Here is a 7,021-nt window from a genome sequence, read left to right as displayed (position 1 = left end):
TGGGAACAGCACTTATTTTATGCTCTGTTCACAGAAAGCTGAGCAGAACAGATGCTTTTGCTGAATGGAAGTCAATGCCTCTGGCTCCATCTGAGCTGAATGACAAACAGAAGGGCAGAGAAGGATTTGTCCATGTCCTGCAAGTGTGCCCAATTAGCTTTCTCTCTATATCTGCCCTGATGCACTGCTATAAGTGAAGATCATTGCAAGCTGGAGACACAGCACATCTGTAACCAGGGAGCACAAAGGGACAGACCTGACAGCATGTGTGAACATGCTGATATACAAGGAGGCATGAAATAGATTCCCCTTGGTTTCTGAAATAAAACTGCCTCACTAAAATACTGTGAGCAGTGATGTGAGGCACAAACCCAGCTGTACCAATGCTGTCTTCCAGATGAGCCATTAAATCACCTGCAGTTATTAAAACACCATGGCAACTTCTGCAAGTGCAGAAATGCTCAGTGTAACCCTGTGGCCAGATTCCAGCTTAGAGTGCTTCACCCTCCCTGCTCCTTCACTTTCCTGCTCTCAGTAGCACCCCTCCCCTCCAGCAGTGCTCCTGAGGATGCACACCAAGCCCCAGCCATGCCCAGGACCCCGGGGGCCCTGCAAAGCCAGGCTTTACCAGACCATAGGAAGTCAGTGCAGCCCTCTGCAAGGACCACTTATATTCCCTTTCCCTTTGTAGGTGCCTGAGTCCAGAGAGCCCAAAAATCCATAAAAAATGAGGCATTCCAGAGGAAGTGTCCCCCCATGGATGGAAAGCCCTCCTTTGCCAGATGCATCTTCCCTAAGGTGGTTTTAAGCCCTTAAAGCATGGCATGAAAGGAGCACACACTTGCTGCCCTGAGCCTGCAGGACCATAAACAATAAAGCAAACAGCAGAGTTCACTAGCAGGGACTGAGAGCAGAGCTGTCTCAGGCAGGTCCATCACCTGCTCCCTGCCTGGCCATCCCACTGCTGGGCCACTGTCCCCTCAGCACTCTACATCTGCTGGGAAAATCAGCCACCAAAAGGTCCCCACTGTGAGAACAAGGATTTTGATGCATGTTAGGTTTGATTAAATCTTTCTGCTGCAGAAAAAAGAATAATCCATATAATAATCCATTTTATGCTCATGTTGAGTAACTCTTCTCTTGAGTGGTGTCTGAGCTAACACCACAATGCCATGTACTATTTGAGTGTCTACAAGTGTTTGTACAAAATGTCTATGAAGGTTTGTGGTTCCTCTTGTTTCTGAGTCAAACAGATGAGGTTTTTCAGCCTTGGCAACAACCCTACTTGCTTATATTCAAAGAATTCCCATCCCAGACTTATTGCTAGCTGTGGCTTGATGCCTGTGGCTGAAGTTGCCTTGGGCAGACCCAAGGGGCAGGACTGGCTGCGGCTGTCTCACAGAGAGTGACCGAGCTGCTTCCAGCTCCCCTGGGGACTCTGTAATCTGTCAGGAACTCCAAGAACCCAATTGACATTTCCTTTGCCTCCCCCATCCTTTATTCCTGGTTCTTTCTGTTCTCTCACTGCATTCACACTGGGGCTATGGTGCAATAAGGAAGCAATACCATAAAACCTCCAAGAACAATTTTGGAAACAAAATATTCATAAAAGAATTTAGAGAACCAGATGCAAAATATTGGTTCGGTGAAAATCCTGTTCACTGACAAGTAGCAACAAAACCAGGATTAATGCCCTCTGTGCATCAGCTCCAGACAAGGGAAAGGTCATTGTTAAACTCAATACCCTGGTCATTCATGTGACCCATGTACCCCTGTGTGTCTGGGGAAACTGCTAACCAGGTGATGAACAATTCCAATTTTCCTTTTTTTTTTTTTTTTGCCAAAGACATCTGTTGCCCATTGCAGGAGGAGACATATGTTCTACAACAGACACACAGGATTGCAGGAAGTCACTGGAAGTGGATTTGTCCCAAACAATATGTCAATACTATCAATCTTCTCTTGCTTATCAAGCATTGTTTGTTGATTCAACGTGCAGTGTAATGAGCCTAAGCTAAGACTCTCTGAACATCACTCAGTGAAAAATTAAAACCAAGGCCATGCACAGCTCCTGGGGTGACATTTGGCAGCCCCAGCTCAGGTGCTCCTCTGTGATGGGAACTTATTATTGCTAGAGTGGAAAGATTTTGCCTCTGTCCTGCACATTGTAGTCTTCAAGTGATGCTGCTGCACACAACTGGGGCCCTGAAGGCATTTTTTTTCTCTACTGAATAGTAAATTATAAAATAAAATAAACTGACCCATAATATGCTTTCCTCTCTCCAAATTAAATATCACACAAAACAGTGCTCCTCAATCAGACCACACACACAAAACTCTTGGCTTTTTTGTTTTGTCTTGCAAATTAAGTGCATTTGGCCTATATAAAACCTGGAAGCCTACCAGCAATCTCCATGGTCAGACTGCAGCACGTTTATAACAGGTATGGCTCAGTAAATTCCATTGCTTGTCCTTCCTTAATAACTGATATGGCTTTCTGTAGTAGCATTAGTTCTGCTTTTTACTCAATAAATTCCATTTGCTGACTTTGATCATGGATCTCTGCCTCAAAGGAATAATAGGAATAATGAAGCAGAAATACCACACACACACACACACACATTTGTAGGCAACAGTGGGATGGGGCTGCAAGATGATAAGACTGAGAGTGGCTGTGCAGGACTGTACCATGAACAAAAATATTTTCTTGACTCATTAGAAGATACCAGCACCCAATAAAAAAGCCTAACAAAAACAAAGAAAGGGTCACTGTGTTCTGGTATCTTCCTCCTGTCAAAAAGAAAAAAAAATCACCTTTCAATTAGCTGAAAACTACAAAAGACTCTTGGTTGTGTTGAGGATGTAAGTTGTCTGAGGTGGATCTGATCAAAAGTGTGAAATTGAAAAATTCTCCTGACAGAAAGCACAGCCTTATCAAAACCAGAAGCTTTCTGAAGATATCAAATGTTAGGAAAGTTAAATTTTCCAGATGGAAACTGAGAAGAGAAACTGTATGTGGGAAAACCAGGTTAGTGCTAATTTTTGACTGAGACATATGTGCTTCTGGCCCTGTATCTGGAACTTGAGCTTTAACTGGAGCAAAAGTTTAGAGCAGGCAGAGTTTCACTTTTCCTCCTTCCCCACACTTTTGGTTTCTTCCTTGCCTTCTCTGCCACCCAAAGAGGACAAAGAGCACAAAAGAGTGAAGATGGGGAAAACTCATGTGTAAATATATCTACTGTTTCCTAGAAAGAGAGACTCAGAAGACAGGGAAGTGTCTGAGCAAAGAGCAGTAATAGACAGCAAGCAGAGACACCTAAGCAGCTGAAATGTTATAGAAAGGCTGGAGGCCCCTAAAGTCACAGAAAAAAAAGAGAATTTCATGACTGGTCTGATCACAAAATTGGGTAAATAAATTAATGCTGTGGACTTCTTGATTAAGAGAATCTAGAAGGTGTTTATTTTCAGACCACCTTCCAAAGTGAAAAGCAAGTTCACATTTCTGTGGGAAAGCTGCAGAAATTTGAAAGATGGAGTATTTCAAGAGGGGATTTTTGCTCAGGATGTTAATGGGGAGCAGTGAGGGAAGAAGGACACAGACTTTCAGCCTGGCTCTGCTGCCCAAGTCTTGCTGTGCAGATCAAAACCTCTGCCACAGGAATAACTGGGGCTGGCACATGCACAAGCTCCATCATTCACAGATTTCACTGAAAGAAACACAAATGAAACATGACAGGTTAATGCCAGTCCATGTATTGCTGAACTGAGATGAATCCTGTAAGCATCACTCACTCAATTGGACCCTGCACGATGTCCCACCTTTCACTGCAGCCCTCCAGCCAAAACAGCCTGTGCAGGGCCCAAGCACATGCAATAAAATGTGTGGGTTTATTTTTTTTTTAACAGCACCAGAATGAACTTTTAGTTTTAATAAAACAAACAATTGCTAATGGTCCTTCCCCACTTTCAGTCCCTTTGGCCTTTTATATCCCCTTTCCTTCTAGGTCCTAGACATTTTACAAACACTTGTAAAAAACCATACCCTGGCCAAACAGAGCCATTCTTCATTCTAAACAGGATGTCAGGGATAGTGAAAAGACAATGTTAGTGGCTGGAATGCATTGTACAAAGGTGGAGGGAATAGAGGACATTTCTGTGTCTGGAAACAGGAGACAAGTGGTTGTTTATAATGCAACATGCTAGAGACCAGATTAGATAATAACATTCTAAACAGAAGAACTCATGCGCCACCAAATCTGAAATAAACTTTGAAAAGGTGTCTCAGTGAGTTCTGTCTCCTTTGGGCCCCTCACAGTACCAGGAGGTCAGAGCTGCAGGAATGGATCATTTCACATCATTTGCTCACTCAGTCACTGGGCGAGTATGATCGACCCACACGCTGTGGCCTGACATGATCAGGAACAGCAGATCCCATTTTGGTCTTTCAGGAGAAGTTAATGTCATTGCTGAGCTGTGTGCTCTGATCATCCATTTCTAACAGAGTGTGCACAATCCTCAGCTTGCCTTGCAGGAAATATATGTAGAAATGTAAGATTTTTGGAATTATCCAAGGGATTTGGGAATCTTGTTTCCAGATGTGACTTCAGATATTTCATTCCACAGAGTGTGAAGTCTCATTAAAACTGATAAGCTCTGTTTTCTTAAGTACATTACAAATTGCAATAAATTACAATCATTAGAGCTCTATTAACAGGGCTTTGCCAAAAAACATTTCTGGATTTTTCAGAAAAGCACGACATAGTGAAAGAATTACTGTGGATTAACCTTAAACACTTTGATCACCTTGAAGCATTTAGGAAGCTACATTTAGTTCTTCTGATGCAGGTCATTTTGCTTCCTGGCAACATACAATTTTGAAACAAAACAAAGAAAAATTAGAGCTTTCCAGCAGTGTAGCTCATTGTTTTAAAACTTACTTGCTTTTTCTGGATGAAAAACAAAAGCAAGCTGAGTTTTGTTCCTTCTTCATTATTGGGTATTTTCCCCTGGAACTCTATTTAACAACAAATAGCATAAATCTGTTGTTTTTAGACAAACAGATGAGTAGTTATTCTGCTAAGCAGGGTTAGTTAGAAGTATTTTGAGCAGAGCATCCCTCCGCCCCCACACTTTCTCTTATCAAAAATGGGTCTGTTTCAATATTATAAACACTTTCCATTTGAATGGATCTCTTCCAGTGGAATTTTCCACAGAAGTCACTAAAGGATGAGCAGAGGACCCTCTGTGCAAAGCTGACCTGATGCCTGGTGCCTGCACTGTGCCACAGGGTCCATGCAGGGCTGTGCAATCCCGTTCTGCATGGTGACCCGTGGTGGCACATGGTGGCACAGGGTGGCCATGGGGCCTCATGGACCTTGGGGCACTACAGGCACTTGTGGGAAAAAGGCGTGCCAAGAGCAAGGTCAAACCAAAAACTGAAGGCAGCTTTTCAGCATTTCTAAACCCATGGTTTTCTTTAAAAAATAAACTCAGTTCAATTTTATTTCAACTGCTTGTCCCAAATGTTTGTTTGTCCTTAGTGATGAAATTACATTTTTCCCATGGGAAGGACATTATATTTTTCTGTATCCCTTAATGTCAGTCACTCCACAGCCCTAAATTTCATTGAACCACTGTAAGCTTTAAACACCTTCCAAAGCCTCTATTCAAAATGCTCTTTTTTTCTCTTTCAGTGTGCTTTAATTTTTCTACACATCTGCTGCATTGCTACCTGCACCACAGCGGTGCGTATCAAACCGAAATAAGATGGTTCAGTTGGACAAATACAAACTGAAGTCACCAAATAAAAAAGTATGAGAAGTGAGGGAAAGTTTAGACATCAAAGAATGACCATTTCCTGACTTCTAGGGCTACCTTTAAGAGCTTTGCAAGCAGAAAATCTCTACTCACTTTGACAGTCTTACTTTAAGCTGCTATAGCTCAGATTCACATGGCCCATATTCCATCTGATTTCTCAGGTTTTAGTGGTTTTCCTACCAGCTTTCTCTGGTCCTTCTGAAGTAATTTTTTTAGAGAAACCTGGGAGCTGAGAAGCTTGGGTGGAATTTGGGGAGAAATCTTTGATTTATTAAAGACTTCTTTAGAATATCTGCTTTCCTCTGTTTTCTTTCTTTCTGATTCCTCCTGCTAAGCTAGAAATCTGAAACACCCTACTCCTGCTTGGAAGATGCTTGCACTTCTTTTTGATAAATAACTTCAAGTTAATTTATTGAAGATTGCCATAAAAACTCTGATCCTGCTTTCTCTTTCTGATAAGTGTTTTCTCTGGAAAGGGGAGGATGAGCTGATGGGAGCAGTAGGCCTCAATGTCCCGAAAGCTGTGTGCCCCTGCCATGGGGAAGGGAGAGCCAGGGGCCTGTGCCAGTGCCAGGAGCTGAAGGAGGAGGGGCCACACTGCATGTGGTGGATGGAGTGACCCTTTGCCATGATGGAACACAGACTCCCTCCCTGCTGTGCTTGGGATGCACCATCCCTGGCATCCTCGCAAACAGCCAAGGGGGGAAGGGAAGGAGCAGAAGCTGAGCCCTTCATTTAGCACCCTGAACTCCTGAATGTAAGGACAGGGCTAGGGAATTCCTAAGAGGAATAGAATGCTGTTATTTTTGGCCTTCTCAGAAATTTCCACAAAGAGAACAACTTTCAGCTGAGTAAGCGTCAGGAGCTCAAAGAGGAGGCCTGACTCCTTATCAGACTTCTCAAAACGTTCACTTCTCAGGTTATTAAGTTTGGTCTTTGCCCTCTTGAGACCCATGAAATGAATCAATGTCTCCTGTCAGCCACCAAGGGATTTGCTGTCTTCATGCCTCATTGAGACATCAAAAACTAACCAGTGAGGTGAGAGTTCCTCAGTCATGGACTGCACAATGCTCCAAACACTAATGCTCTGTGTACAGAAATAATATCCTGAAGGCAGATCTCTTCACACTGATGTTGTTACATTTTCTAGCCACTATTGTTTTTTAATATCCCAGCTGATACTTAAAGGCCAATGCATGTAAAT

The sequence above is a fragment of the Zonotrichia leucophrys genome, chromosome 6 (assembly GCF_028769735.1).
Source record: "Zonotrichia leucophrys gambelii isolate GWCS_2022_RI chromosome 6, RI_Zleu_2.0, whole genome shotgun sequence".
NCBI lineage: Eukaryota > Metazoa > Chordata > Aves > Passeriformes > Passerellidae > Zonotrichia > Zonotrichia leucophrys.
Note: the sequence above shows the minus strand (reverse complement) of the source record.